The sequence below is a fragment of the Ranitomeya imitator genome, chromosome 1, assembly GCF_032444005.1.
Source record: "Ranitomeya imitator isolate aRanImi1 chromosome 1, aRanImi1.pri, whole genome shotgun sequence".
Lineage (NCBI taxonomy): Eukaryota > Metazoa > Chordata > Amphibia > Anura > Dendrobatidae > Ranitomeya > Ranitomeya imitator.
The window spans coordinates 1,198,270,173-1,198,286,614 of NC_091282.1; positions in this window are offsets into that span (position 1 = coordinate 1,198,270,173).

Genomic DNA, 16,442 nt, shown 5'->3' on the forward strand with positions numbered 1-16,442 from the left:
GACGACGGCGGAGATGACGACACTGGAGACGACGACCCTGGAGACGACGACATGGAAGACCGAGAAGCAGAAGAACAAGAGGCTGCAGAACAAAGAGCAGAAGAACATTAAGCATAAGACTTAATATCAGAGCAAAAGATATTATCTAAATTATATGCAGAAGAAGACTAAGCAGTGTATGGGGGTGAGTCCGTTCCTCCTCGTGGTGCCCCTGGATAAAGCCTGATGCTGCAGGCCAAACTGAACGCGGACAAATGTAACTTTTGTGACTGGCAGAACGGAAGGTGTAATCTTCCAACTTTTATAGATAACAACTACGGGAATGCCTGTCACAAATGAGAATATGATGAAGAAGTAGAATAGGAAGAATAATAACAGTGGAATAAAAAGAATATGTAGAATAGGAAGAATAATAATAGTTGAATAAAATGAATATGAAGAATGTAATAAAAAAAAAAAATAGGTAGAAGATGAAGAAGAAGATGAATAAGGTGAAGAAGAAGTTGATGTCAAAGATGCTGATGATGATGAAGATGAAAGTGTGGGAAAAGTAAAAAAAAAAAAAGAAAAAAAAGAAGGGGAAGGGCGTGGAATAGTGAAACATCAATATCTGACAAAATAAAAAAAAATTTACATACTCAATATCTTTTTCACTCCGAACGTCTTTAAAAAAAAAAAAAACATGCTATTCTATTTGATTGGGCTAAACATCATTGCCTTTAATGTCTCCGCCACCTCCCACAATACATCCTACATTATTCTTAGTTGTTTTCCTTGATGTAGAATGAACCTACAAGGAAAGAAAGGGTTTATTTTAATTCCGATATTTTGGTCACATTGACTTGCATTGGGATCGGGTATCGGTATCGGCGATATCCGATATTTTTTGAATATCGGCCGATCCCAACCGATACTTTCCGATATCGGAAGGTATCGCTCAACACTAATCATTAGACATTTAGGGCAACATTGGATCATTCAGAGATCCACAATGAACTACTGGACTGAGTTTGCTGCACTGAAAGTAAAGGGACCCACTATTCAGTTTTTGATTTTCCACAAAAATTTAAAATAACCAATAAATTTCGTTCAACTTCACAATTGTGTTCCTCTTGTTGTTGATTCTTCACCAAAAATTTACATTTGGTATCTTTATGTTTGAAGCATGATATGTGGGAAAAAGTTGAAAAGTTCCAGTTAGTCGAATACTTTCGCAAGGCACTGTAATTCACCAATCTGTCCAAACGCTCTTTGAATGCAAATCAGATGAAAATTTAACTCAATTCTCACCCAGAACTTAAATTTTACTACATACATAATATTGTTATTTATCAGTCATGTAAAGAGATCTCCCTGTATATTATGCAGACCATCAAAAGGAAGAGGATACAGCTGCTTCTAAAAGGGTATTATGCAGGAGGACATAAGTGCTTCTAAAGGCTTAATCTGCCAAAAAAAGGAATCTGCTTCCTGTAAAGGGTTAATCTGAATCTGTCTGTCTCTCTCTCTCTACATACTGTACACAGACGGATAGCCACTGGATGATGTGACAAGATTTAGGACAGCTGCTGTTTCTAGAATTCTCCAACTCATGCTGCTTAATTACACACAGGAATCCATCTTACATTTTACACAAGGATTTAATGAGCTTGGCAATTTACTTGAGGCAGCAGGGAGACTTGCACAGAGGAAGACAGTTTGCATTTGCAATACCTCACTGACACAATTTGTTGACAACTGCTTGCAGTTTCTTCAGCAGCACTTCCTTCACTTTGCAACATTCCGTGTGTCTCATTTGCACAGCACACACCTTCAGTGTATGTCACAACTCTTCTCACATTTCAAAAACCTGACCTGCACTTCCAAACATAGACTCAGTGTGAACAGGTGCTGAACCTAGAGTCGCCAACTCGTATATAGTTAAGTAAATAAGGCAGCACACTGCAGCGCTAGAACATACAAACTTGAAATACAAAATTTGAACTGCATTACTGCACTAGAAATATGAAAAATGAGAGCGTTTAGCGCGTAAAAATGGCCAATTTTATGTGTACCTGGTAGCCCCTTTACGGCATCTCTCTTATACCAGGTCCTACGCTTGCCTTACCTCGCTGAGAATAAACGTCTCCATCTGAATGGGTATATGTGAAACCTTTTCCTAGACTAGAATTCTCTCTCTATGTGGAGGGGTATTGGACCTGCTGTAATTAAAACACCTGTAGGCTAGGAGGCGGAGTGCACGATCAGAAGGCTAGAGAATACATTTCAAAAACCTGACCTGCACATCCAAACATAGACTCAGTGTGAACAGGTGCTGAACCTAGAGTCGCCAACTTGTATATAGTTAAGTAAATAAGGCAGCACACTGCAGCGCTAGAACATACAAACTTGAAATACGAAATTTGAACTGCATTACTGCACTAGAAATATGAAAAATGAGAGCGTTTAGCGCATAAAAATGGCCAATTTTATGTGTACCTGGTAGCCCCTTTACGGCATCTCTCTTATACCAGGTCCTACGCTTGCCTTACCTCGCTGAGAATAAACGTCTCCATCTGAATGGGTATATGTGAAACCTCTTCCTAGACTAGAATTCTCTCTCTCTCTGTGGAGGGGTATTGGACCTGCTGTAATTAAAACACCTGTAGGCTAGGAGGCGGAGTGCACGATCAGAAGGCTAGAGAATACATTTCAAAATCCTGACCTGCACATCCAAACATAGACTCAGTGTGAACAGGTGCTGAACCTAGAGTCGCCAACTCGTATATAGTTAAGTAAATAAGATAGCACACTGCAGCGCTAGAACATACAAACTTGAAATACGAAATTTGAAATGCATTACTGCACTAGAAATATGAAAAATTAGAGCGTTTAGCGCATAAAAATGGCCAATTTTATGTGTACCTGGTAGCCCCGTTACGGCATCTCTCTTATACCAGGTCCTACGCTTGCCTTACCTCGCTGAGAATAAACGTCTCCATCTGAATGGAGCAGGCCCAATACCCCTCCACAGAGAGAGAGAGAATTCTAGTCTAGGAAGAGGTTTCACATATACCCATTCAAATGGAGACGTTTATTCTCAGCGATGTAAGGCAAGCGTAGGACCTGGTATAAGAGAGATGCCATAAAGGGGCTACCAGGTTCATATAAAATTGGCCATTTTTATGCGCTAAACGCTCTCATTTTTCATATTTCTAGTGCAGTAATGCAGTTCAAATTTCGTATTTCAAGTTTGTATGTTCTAGCGCTGCAGTGTGCTACCTTATTTACTTAACTATATACGAGTTGGCGACTCTAGGTTCAGCACCTGTTCACACTGAGTCTATGTTTGGATGTGCAGGTCAGGTTTTTGAAATGTATTCTCTAGCCTTCTGATCGTGCACTCCGCCTCCTAGCCTACAGGTGTTTTAATTACAGCAGGTCCAATACCCCTCCACAGAGAGAGAGAGAATTCTAGTCTAGGAAGAGGTTTCACATATACCCATTCAGATGGAGACGTTTATTCTCAGCGAGGTAAGGCAAGCGTAGGACCTGGTATAAGAGAGATGCCGTAAAGGGGCTACCAGGTACACATAAAATTGGCCATTTTTATGCGCTAAACGCTCTCATTTTTCATATATCTAGTGCAGTAATGCAGTTCAAATTTCGTATTTCAAGTTTGTATGTTCTAGCGCTGCAGTGTGCTGCCTTATTTACTTAACTATATACGAGTTGGCGACTCTAGGTTCAGCACCTGTTCACACTGAGTCTATGTTTGGATGTGCAGGTCAGGTTTTTGAAATGTATTCTCTAGCCTTCTGATCGTGCACTCCGCCTCCTAGCCTACAGGTGTTTTAATTACAGCAGGTCCAATACCCCTCCACAGAGAGAGAGTTTATTCTAGTCTAGGAAGAGGTTTCACATATACCCATTCAGATGGAGACGTTTATTCTCAGCGAGGTAAGGCAAGCGTAGGACCTGGTATAAGAGAGATGCCGTAAAGGGGCTACCAGGTACACATAAAATTGGCCATTTTTATGCGCTAAACGCTCTCATTTTTCATATTTCTAGTGCAGTAATGCAGTTCAAATTTCGTATTTCAAGTTTGTATGTTCTAGCGCTGCAGTGTGCTGCCTTATTTACTTAACAACTCTTTTCACAGTCACCTGCAATAATGTCCTCCAGTAATTTGTCTGGCATTTTGCACATTCTTACTGTTTTCAAGTCACAGTTCCTGGCTGTATCGGGAATGGCACACCTCTTCGCATTAACCCATCATCTTTTAGACTTCTTTGGTGTGGATACTCCTCCCAACCGCTTACCTCTTTGCCCCATACAGGCAGAGACACCCTTCATAAACTGGAATAAGTCTCACTTCTCCACCTCTGCTGTTCTAGTCCTCGCCCCTCTAATGGTTGCTCTCTCTCGTGCATGTTGGCTAGGCTGCTCCACCTGGGACAAAGCTTATATGACTATAGATTTTTCTCTTGCTTCTCCATCAGCACAATGCCTATGGTGGTGCACCATTATAGCAAGAACCTTTCACTAGCAAACCAGTGCATGTTAAACTTCAATGCTGTCATATGATGCCCCTCACGTCTGCATTGGAAATGGGCAGTGTCAGTGACGTTTCGACACCTCACAGATGCTGAAACGTCTGCACAATTGTCAGGTATCACGCATGCGTCCTATCAGAGAGAGCAGGATTATTGCTGGTGTAACTGGCTTCTTATGTAGCTCCATGGGCCCATCCGCAGAGCAGATTGGAGTAGGAGCCGCCTGCAATTTACCTGCTCTAATCTGGTCCTGAATTGTGCAAGCCACAATTTTTATGCACATAGATTCGAGGTCCATGTAAAAATGTGCTGTCCCTTTTCCACACGCTCAATAAAATGTTTGTCTGAACGTACCCTTAGAGAATAATGGATCTTTTTTTGACCCCCTTCTGCAATCCATTATGAAGGAATGCTAAAGCCATGTCTTATCCATGGGCTCGTAGCAAAGAACCGTGATGACTGGCCCTCCATTACTTCACGCTTCGAGGACATCAATACCGCCATGCGGATACATTATGGGTTAGTTACTGGGAGAGATGCTGCGTCAGATACTCTGTGGAGGATTTGCATCGATTAATCCACAAGGTACAGGTTAGAAGAATGATCTCATTAATGCAAAGTGATTTTCCTCAAACTGTTTCACATTACAGCGGCGTTCCCAGCCTGCGGCACGAGGCAATCTGCCAGCAAATCTGCACCAGAGTGAGAGCTTTCCTATCATAGAGTAGTTATTGCTCTAACAAGCAGCACCCAGAAGTGTTCATCCAACCCTGGAGACATCACTGTCACCGATGAATGGGTAATGGCCTCTGAAGATCTGAAGTAGTGAGATTTGTGGGGTTTATTATGGGGTTGGGCGGGGTAAGACCAGTATTGCCAAGAACGTGAATCCTCCTTTATTCTTGGAGCTGTGAAATGTTTACAGTCTTTCCTTGTTGACTAATGACAGTCTTATTGCTGCGTAAGAATGGGGTGTCGGAAACTGCGGTGCTTTAATGGCGCATCGACCCTACAGGTAGATACTGGGCTGCGCCTGCTATGTAGCCTTTAGAAATAGAGGGCAAAGCTGTAGTTCCAATTTATTGATGGCAAAGACTGAACTGATTTCACAAATAAGGAGTGTGGAATTAGCGCAAGGATCATAGAAAGAGTATGGAGAGGAAACAAGCACATCACATATTGTGTATGGCGGATCCTGTTACCTGCTGTATATAAAGGTGTTATCAGTCATTGTACAGGAGGAGGTGAGCTGTGATATCACCTATTGCGAATGGTGGATCCTGTGTTATCTACTGTATATAGAGGCGTTATCAGTCATTGTACAGGAGGAGAAGGTGAGCTGTGATATCACCTATTGTGAATGGTGGATCCTGTGTTATCTACTATATATAAAGGTGTTATCAGTCATTGTACAGGAGGAGGAGACCAGTGTATATAGAGATGTTATCACTCATTGTGCAGGAGGGGGAGGTGAGCTGTGACATCACCTATTGTGAATGGTGGATCCTGCGTTATCTACTGTATATAGAGGTGTTATCAGTCATTGTGCAGGAGGAGGAGGTGAGCTGTGATATCACCTATTGTGAATGGTGGATCCTGTGTTATCTACTGTATATAGAGGTGTGATCAGTCATTGTGCAGGAGGAGGAGGTGAGCTGTGACATCACCTATTGTGAGTGGTGGATCCTGTGTTATCTACTGTATATAGCGATGTTATCAGTCATTGTGCAGGAGGGGGAGGTGAGCTGTGACATCACCTATTGTGAGTGGTGGATCCTGTGTTATCTACTGTATATAGAGGTGTTATCAGTCATTGTACAGGAGGAGGAGGTGAGCTGTGACCACCTATTGTGAATGGTGGATCCTGTGTTATCTACTGTATATAGAGGTGTTAACAGTCATTGTACAAGAGGAGAAGGTGAGCTGTGACATCCCCTATTGTGAATGGGGGATCCTGTGTTATCTACTGTATATAGAGGTGTTATCAGTCATTGTACAGGAGGAGGAGGTGAGCTGTGACATCACTTATTGTGAATGGTGGATCCTGTGTTATCTGCTGTATATAGAGATGTTATCAGTCTTTGTGCAGGAGGAGGAGGTGAGCTGTGACATCACTTATTGTGAATGGTGGGTCCTGTGTTATCTACTGTATATAGAGGTGTTATCAGTCATTGTGCAGGAAGGGGAGGTGCGCTGAGACATCACCTACTGTGAATGGTGGATCCTGTGTTATCTACTGTATATAGAGGTGTTATCAGTCATTGTAAAGGAGGAGGTGAGCTGTGACATCACCTATTGTGAATGATGGATCCTGTGTTATCTACTGTATATAGAGGTGTTAGCAGTCATTGTACAGGAGGAGGTGGTGAGCCCTGCCATCACCTATTGTGAATGGTGGATCCTGTGTTATCTACTGTATATAGAGGTGTTATCAGTCATTGTACAAGAGGAGGAGGTGAGCTGTAACATCCCCTTTTGTGAATGGTGGATCCTGTGTTATCTACTGCATATAGAGGTGTTATCAGTCATTGTACAGGAGGAGGAGACCAGTGTATATATAGATGTTATCACTCATTGTGCAGGAGGGGGAGGTGAGCTGTGACATCACCTATTGTGAATGGTGGATCCTGCGTTATCTACTGTATATAGAGGTGTTATCAGTCATTGTGCAGGAGGAGGAGGTGAGCTGTGATATCACCTATTGTGAATGGTGGATCCTGTGTTATCTACTGTATATAGAGGTGTGATCAGTCATTGTGCAGGAGGAGGAGGTGAGCTGTGACATCACCTATTGTGAGTGGTGGATCCTGTGTTATCTACTGTATATAGCGATGTTATCAGTCATTGTGCAGGAGGGGGAGGTGAGCTGTGACATCACCTATTGTGAGTGGTGGATCCTGTGTTATCTACTGTATATAGAGGTGTTATCAGTCATTGTACAGGAGGAGGAGGTGAGCTGTGACCACCTATTGTGAATGGTGGATCCTGTGTTATCTACTGTATATAGAGGTGTTAACAGTCATTGTACAAGAGGAGAAGGTGAGCTGTGACATCCCCTATTGTGAATGGGGGATCCTGTGTTATCTACTGTATATAGAGGTGTTATCAGTCATTGTAAAGGAGGAGGTGAGCTGTGACATCACCTATTGTGAATGATGGATCCTGTGTTATCTACTGTATATAGAGGTGTTAGCAGTCATTGTACAGGAGGAGGTGGTGAGCCCTGCCATCACCTATTGTGAATGGTGGATCCTGTGTTATCTACTGTATATAGAGGTGTTATCAGTCATTGTACAAGAGGAGGAGGTGAGCTGTAACATCCCCTTTTGTGAATGGTGGATCCTGTGTTATCCACTGCATATAGAGGTGTTATCAGTCATTGTACAGGAGAAGGAGGTGAGGTGTGACATCCCCTATTGTGAATGGTGGATCCTGTGTTATCTACTGTATATAGAGGTGTTAACAGTCATTGTACATGAGGAGAAGGTGAGCTGTGACATCCCCTATTGTGAATGGTGGATCCTGTGTCATCTACTGTATATAGAGGTGTTATCAGTCATTGTACAGGAGGAGGAGGTGAGCTGTGACATCACCTATTGTGAATGGTGAATCCTGTGTTATCTACTGTGTATAGGTATGTTATCTGTCATTGTTCAGGAGGTGGAGGAGGTGAGCTGTGACATCACCTATTGTTTACGATGGGACCTGTGTTATCCAATGTATGTAGAGGTGTTATCTTTCTTTGCTATCATGTCATTAATGACTGTACAGAACAGAAAATGTGAGTCTATTATTAGGCCTAGGCAGCAGTGTGAAACCTGCAAGATTTCTGCTTTTTTGTTATAGAGTATATATGTATATATATATATATATATATATATATATATATATATATATATATATATACATTATATATATACAGCGCCCCAGAGACCTGGTCGTTGCAGTAATGTCGCTCTGCCTTTAAGGGGAGTGATGGTACGTCTGATGGCACTAAAGGAGTCCACCTGGCCAGGTATCACAGTCACACACTACATTTCACACTCCGGCCACCAGGGGGAGCAAAAGGCCACGCTTCACACTTTGGTAAAACTGGGGGTTGGATAGGAAGTTAGTGAGAAGCTGGCTGGGTTTTGTCCAGGCAACATCCCGTGGCAGGGGGTGTTGCGGGGAAGATTCAGAGGGGTCCCTGTCAGGCGTGGGAACCTGGCAGTGACTTAGCGACAAGGACAGATCATTACAGAGCCGCGTCTGCACTACCTTGCGGCGGTATCTAAAGAAAGGACACGAAGTGAAGTATATTGTGGAGAAGTGAGAAACGAGATCAAAGCACAAAGGAGAACCAGTAGGAGTCGTGCCCTGAGATCGGCAACATCCTACTGAGGCGCGTAGCCGGTGGCCAGAACGCCGAGGAAGTAACTGACTCCAAGCATTACTTCAAACAGAGGCAGGACAGTTGATTACAGGTTGGCTGTCTAACATACATCACCTAAGAAGACATAGGGGGCAAGCGTGGAGAGGGCCGTCTCTAGGGTCCCAGAATAGCTCCGAGTCTTCCCGTCAAACGGGTGTGTCCTAGCAATAACAAACTGGGGGACGAAGTAGAACATCAGAATAGAAACGACAGTTGTGAGGACTATCCCGAATGCTCAGCAGGGAAGGACTGCAACACACAGGTGCTAGTTGGTAGGCACTGATTTCCACCTGCAAAGGGAACTCTGGATGTGCCCATCGGACCGGCCGGTCTCAGATAGCCCTGTTAACTGTGCTCCGGATTGAGGATCCTGAAGTCACCAGTAAAGAGGTAAAGAGACGGCAACCCTGTGTCCTCATTATTAACTGCGCCTCACACCATCGCCATCTACACTACTGGGAAGCCCTGGGGACACACTTCACCTGTGGGAAGGTTCATCATCTAGCTGCCATTCCATCACCCCAGCGGACCCCTAAACAGCGTCGGTCGCCCTTACCGGACACCACAGGTAGCGTCACAAACCCTTGACAAACTACCATCAACTCTTTCATTGGACGCCCCTTAGCAGGGTCACAGACCGGGTCCAGCCACCCAGTACCGAGTAACCTGTGGCCCTGTGTCTGGGGGCGCTCCATATATATACTGATTTTTTAAATATTCTGGGTCTTACGTTCTTTGGTACCGTGATGCATTTTTAACTAAATAGTATTTGGGTTATTCAGGAGTAGAGAGTTGGGCCGACATTAGGGAAGGAGAGAAGATGTTTGGGGATGAGTTTACTCTTCCATTCTGGAGGGAGATTCTCGGGGAGATCTATGTCCGGCCCATAGATCTTAATAGTTTATTTACATACTAGATTGTGGCCCGATTCTAACGCATCGGGTATCCTAGAATATGCATGTCCCCGTAGTATATGGACAATGATGATTCCAGAATTCGCGGCAGACTGTGCCCGTCGCTGATTGGTCGAGGCAACCTTCATGACATCATCATCGCCATGGCAACCATTATGACATCTACGTCGATACTGTGCCCGTCGCTCATTGGTCGAGGCGAATTCGCGGCAGACTGTGCCCGTCGCTGATTGGTCGAGGCAACCTTTATGACATCATCGTCGCCATGCTGTGCCCGTCGCTGATTGGTCGAGGCCTGGCCTAGATTGTGGCCCGATTCTAACGCATCGGGTATTCTACAATATGCATGTCCCCGTAGTATATGGACAATGATGATTCCAGAATTTGTGGCATACTGTGCCCGTCGCTGATTGGTCGAGGCAACCTTTATGACATCGTCGCCATGGCAACCATTATGACATCTATGTCGATACTGTGCCCGTTGCACAGACGCGGGATGTCTACGTCCTTTACGTCCTCTCGACCAATCAGAGACGCGGGATTTCCAGGACAGACAGACAGACAGACAGACGGAAAAACCCTTAGGCAATTATATATATAGATAAGAAAAATGTGGATTTCTTTGGAATAAAACATCAGATCATGTATATCTAGATATCATTTCATTCATCTTCCTATGACCTACGTGCCCATATAGAGATCTTAGGAGGGGTGATCCTACTGATAGGTTTCCTTTAAGGTTACTGTAGGTGTGAAGGGTCATAATAGATACTCTCCACCCACAGTCAGATTCCAGGGGTGACGGGGCCAATTTTTGTAGGTTGTGTACTTAGACAGAGCCTCCATTTTCTAGCAGGGTCTTGAACCAAGTAACCCCGAGGAGCAAAGTAAAATAATGTAGTATTATTTACTGATGTATGGCGGTAGTATTATCTGGGAACTATATGTCAGTATTATATAAGGAAATATTATTTAAATACTTGGACACTATATCGTGGTATAAAATGGGTTGCGTATGGTTTTATTTTGTTGACACTAAATGGCGCCATTATTTTGAGCTGACATATAATACCCTCATAGCACTCAATGATGAGAAACCCTCTTCTTCAAAGACATTACGGCATGAATAGCACTACATCTTGGTTTGCTGCGGACTGTGGTTCAGTTGCGGTTGTTATATTCCCAGAACAGAGGCGAGGAAGTGGCGGTCACTGGAGAAACCGTGTAATTCACCATCTCTGACAAGGAATGGCTCACGGGCAAAATAAAGCAGCCAGCGGCCGCATTTATCAGCCTTGTCCATTATTTAAGATGCATTAAAGCTAAACTAAAGAACAACACTGGTGTTATCCAGATACAAAAGCCACAAGCCGGGAAAACAAATAAAATCATGTCATGGACTGGATTGATTAATGCATGGATGGGTTTGGAAGACTCATATGGTTAAGATATACAATATTAATAAAAAATGAAAAAGTCAATATTGTAATAGGATTCTCCTGGATGAGAAAATAAAAGTCTGTTTTGTTTTTAGATTTTTCTTTTCAGAAACAGCGCCACTGTTGTCAATAGGTTGGGTCTGGTATTACACCTCATCTTTATGCAAATGAATGAGACTTAGCGGCAATAGCGGACCCAACTTATAGACAAGATTGGGAACAATAGCGCCCCCAGAACTCCAAGAAATATCGCTGCCCACTTGGATGATGTACAGAGACGGACACACAATAGATAGATAATAGAAAGATAATAGATGGAAAATATATAGATAGATAGATAGATAGATAGATAGATAGATAGATAGATAGATAGATAGATAGATAGATAGATAATGGAAGGATAATAGATAGATAATAGATGGAAAATATATAGATAAATAGATAGATAATAGATAGATAATAGAAAGATAATAGATGGAAAATATATAGATAAATAGATAGATAATAGATAGATAATAGAAAGATAATAGATGGAAAATATATAGATAAATAGATAGATAATAGATAGATAGATAATAGAAATATAATAGATAGATAATAGATAGATAAACAGGTAGAAATATAATAAATAGACAATATATAGATAATAGATAGATAAATAGAAAAATAGAAAGATAATAGATATATAGACAAATAGATAGATATATAATAGATAGATAATAGATTGATAGATAATAGATAGATGGTAGATAAATAGATAAATGGTAGACAAATAGATAGATATATAATAGATAGATAATAGATCGATAGATAATAGATAGATGGTAGATAAATAGATAGATAGATAGATATATAGACAAATAGATAGATATATAATAGATAGATAATAGATCGATAGATAATAGATAGATGGTAGATAAATAGATAGAATGTTCGTTATAGAGATAGATCCTTAATATCTCCAAGGACTGTATTACACTATAGATATATTTTTTTCAGAAAGGAAATTTGTGTTGCTATAAAAAACAACATAATTTCACGGATGATAGGGAAACCATTTATTATCGCATCCATTCAATCTGCTCTAATAAACCAGACGAGTGGCTGCTCTGTCGTCAGTTTACAGCTCTCGGTACACGGTGAGGGATTTCTACAGTTCACAGCAGCCTAAGGCAGTTTTTCTTTTTTTTTATTATTGTTTTAGATTACCCGTTCATTTTCTGGCTGGATACAGCTATTTATATAGATTTTTACCTAAAATTGTGAGTTTTGTGTTTCCTTGCTCTTCAGAGCTCTGATAAATGTTCTACTGTACTTTATACCACCCCACACCACAATCCTGGGGGTAGGACCAGTGAGACGATCCCTCGCCAAAATCTCTCTGTAATATATATCTTATTAGAGAAATACACTTCTTTCTCTTCTTGATCTGATCTTTTATTCTCAAATTTCTCAATTCACGGCTAACATGTGCCTTCAGGGAGTACAGATTTTCCCATTACTGAGATAGGGGATGACAGTTGGTGCTCATAAAGTTCTATGGAGAACTGTAACTGTTTTTCAGGATAATTTGCAGCAGAATGTCTGTGTGTGCCTCGAGTGCCTCCCCACTCCATAGGATTTGAAAAACACCAACTGTCATCTCATATATCAGGCTCCTCCCTCATCCATAGAACTTTAAAAGCACCAACTGTTATTTTCTAACTCACTAATAGCAAAATCTGTCTTCACTGAATACAGATTTTACCCATGAAATGAGAATGAATAATCAGTCATGGAGGAGAAAGAAGAAGATTTTTCTGATAAGATATACCGTGGCATGTAAAAGTTTGGACACCCCTGGTCAAAATTACTGTTATTGTGAACAATTAAGCAAGTTAAAGATGAAATGATTTCGATGAGGCCTAAAAGTAAACATGATACGTTTCCTTTGTATTTTATGCAAAAAATTAACAACTAATATACACTGTTCCAAAAAATAAAGGGAGCGCTTAAACAGCAGAATATAACTCCAAGTAAATCAAACTTCTGTGAAATCAAACTGTCCACTTAGGAAGCAACACTGATTGACAATCAATTTCACATGCTGTTGTGGAAATGGAATAGACAACAGATGGAAATTATTGGCAATTATCAAGACACCCTCAATAAAGGAGTGGTTCTGCAAGTGGGGACCACAGACCACATCTCAGTACCAAAGCTTTCTGTCTGATGTCTTGGTCACTTTTGAATGTTGGTTGAGCTTTCACACTCGTGGTAGCATGAGATGGACTGTACAACCCATCAAGTGGTCAGGTAGTGCAGCGCATCCAGGATGGCACATCAATGCAAGCTGTGGCAAGAAGGTTTGCTGTGTCTGTCAGCGTAGTGTCCAGAGGCTGGAGGCACTACCAGGAAACAGGTCAGTACACCAGGAGATTTGGAGTGGGCCGTAGGAGGGCAACAACCCAGCAGCAGGACCGCTACCTCAGCCTTTGTACAAGGAGGAAGAGGAGGAGCACTGCCAGAGCCCTGCAAAATGACCTCCAGCAGGCCTCAAATGTGCTTGTGTCTGCACAAACGGTTAGAAACCAACTCCATGAGGATGGTCTGAGTGCCCCACGTCCACAGATGGGGGTTGTGCTCACAGCCCAACACCTTGCAGGACGCTTGGCATTTGCCACAGAACACCAGGATTAGCAAATTCGCCACTGGCGCCCTGTGCTCTTCACAGATGAAAGCAGGTTCACACTGAGCACATGTGACAGACGTGACAGAGTCTGGAGATGCCGTGGAGAGCAATCTGCTGCCTGCAACGTTCTTCAGCATGACCAGTTTGGCAGTGGGTCAGTAATGGTGTGGGGTGGCATTTCTTTGGAGGGCCACACAGCCCTTCTTGTGCTCGCCAGAGGTAGCCTGACTGCCATTAGGTACCGAGATGAGATCCTCAGACCCCTTATGAGACCATATGCTGGTGTGGTTGGCCCTGGGTTTCTCCTAATGCAGGACAATGCCAGACCTCATGTAGCTGGAGTGTGTCAGCAGTTCCTGCAAGATAAAGGCACTGAAGCTATGGACTGGGCCGCCCGTTCCCCAGACCTGAATCCGATTGAACACATCTGGGACATCATGTCTTGCTCCATCCACCAACGTCACGTTCCACCACAGACTGTCCAGGAGTTGACAGATGCTTTAGCCCAGGTCTGGGAGGAGATCCGTCAGGAGACCATCCGCCGCCTCATCAGGAGCATGCCCAGGCGTTGTACAGTAGGGAGGTCATACAGGCACGTGGAGGCCACACACAATACTGAGCATCTTTTCGTTGTCATGAGGCATTTCCACTGAAGTTGGATGAGCCTATATTTTGATTTTCCACTTCGATTTTGAGTGTCATTCCAAATCCAGACTTCCACCGGATATTCATTGTGATTTACATTGATAGTTATGTTTTATGTGTGGAATGTGTTATGAACACATTCCACCATGCAATGAATACAAATTTGCAACTGGAATATTTCATTCAGAGATATCTAGGATGTGTTATTTTAGTCCCCTTTATTTTTGAGTGCCGTGTATATTGTCATGTTTTCCATTTTAAAAAATTTAAAAAAAATGAGCCGATGATTATTTCCATGTGTATTATTGATTTTTGAAGTTAAAACTAAAACAACAGTAAGGTATGTGCACACGTTGCGGATTTTGATGCATTTCCACAGCGTTTTTGGACGCGCAGAATTGCCTCAAATCCGCAGTGCATTGTGCACACAATGTTAATCAATGGAAAACGCTGTGCACATGCTGCAGAAAAAAAACACGCGGAATCGCAGTGTTTTATTTTCCGCAGCATGTCAATTCTTTTTGCGGATCTGCAGTGTTTCTGCACCCATTGACTTCCATTGATTCAGTCAAATCTGCAGCATAACCGCAGGATCTGCGGTTTTGCTGCGGAGTTGCCTGCGAGAAACACTGAAGATTGGGAGGGGGAAGAGTGTATGGGCGGAGTGCGGGGGGAGACTATGTGTGTGGGCGGAGACTGTGTGTGTGCGGGTGTTTGTGTGTATCTGTGTGTGTCTGCGGGGCTGTGCCAGGCTGTGCGGGGGTCTGCGGGGCTGTGTGTGTCTGTGTGCGGGGGTCTGCGGAGCTGTGCTGGGGTCTGCGGAGCTGTGCAGGGGTCTGTGGAGCTGTGCAAGGATGTGCGGGGGTCTGCGGAGTTGTGCGGGTATGTGCGGGGGTCTGCAGAGCTGTGCGGGGGGCTGTGTGGGTGTGCGTTGGTGTGTGTGGGGCTGGGTGTGTGCGTGTCTGTATGTAGGCAGGCATCATCCGATGGGACTTCTATGCCGGCTACAGTGAAAGCTAGCAGTATGATGGGACAGTAGTAGTCCCAACATCCGGCTACTGTGTTCAAGTAAAAAAAAACAAAAAACACATACACACATACAGTACAGATAGTACACACATATAGACATATAGTACATACAACATAGAGTACATACTCAGCAATCACCTAGTCTCCGAAGCCCTCGATTCTCCTGTAATAAATATAAAAATAATAAACCAACAATATACTCCCTGATCCGCAGTAATCCATGTAATAACGAGTGTCCCACGATGATCTCCAGTGGAGAACTTTCACATCAGCAGATGCGACCCCTCTCCAGGGGCTCCAGCGATACAATGACGGAAGGTATCCTTCCTTCTGCGCTGTATCCCTCCACCGCTGTGAGTACAGTATAGTTCATACTGTCACTGGCGGCACAGCTGCGTGGGAAAATTCTCACGCAGCAGTGCCGTAAAGTGAGAGCAATGAACTCATTGAACCCTCAGTGATAACACTGCAGGAGCCTTTGTCTCCTGTCAGTGTGTCACTGGAGGCCTACAGAGTGGTCACATCTCCTGATGTGACAGCTCTATTGGAGAGATCTTCGTGGGACACTCATTATTAATTGGATTGGGTCGGACAGGGAGTATATGGTTGGTTTATTATTTTTTATTTTTTGCAGGCAATCGATGGCTTCGGGGAAATAGGTGTGGTTGCAATTGTGGTGAAATTGAGAATATTAAAATACTTTTTTCTGGCTGTGTCTTTTTTTCTTTAAACTCTTTCACTACTATAGGATTAGTAATGGATAACTAAATTATTAAATTATCTTTTGACGCCCCT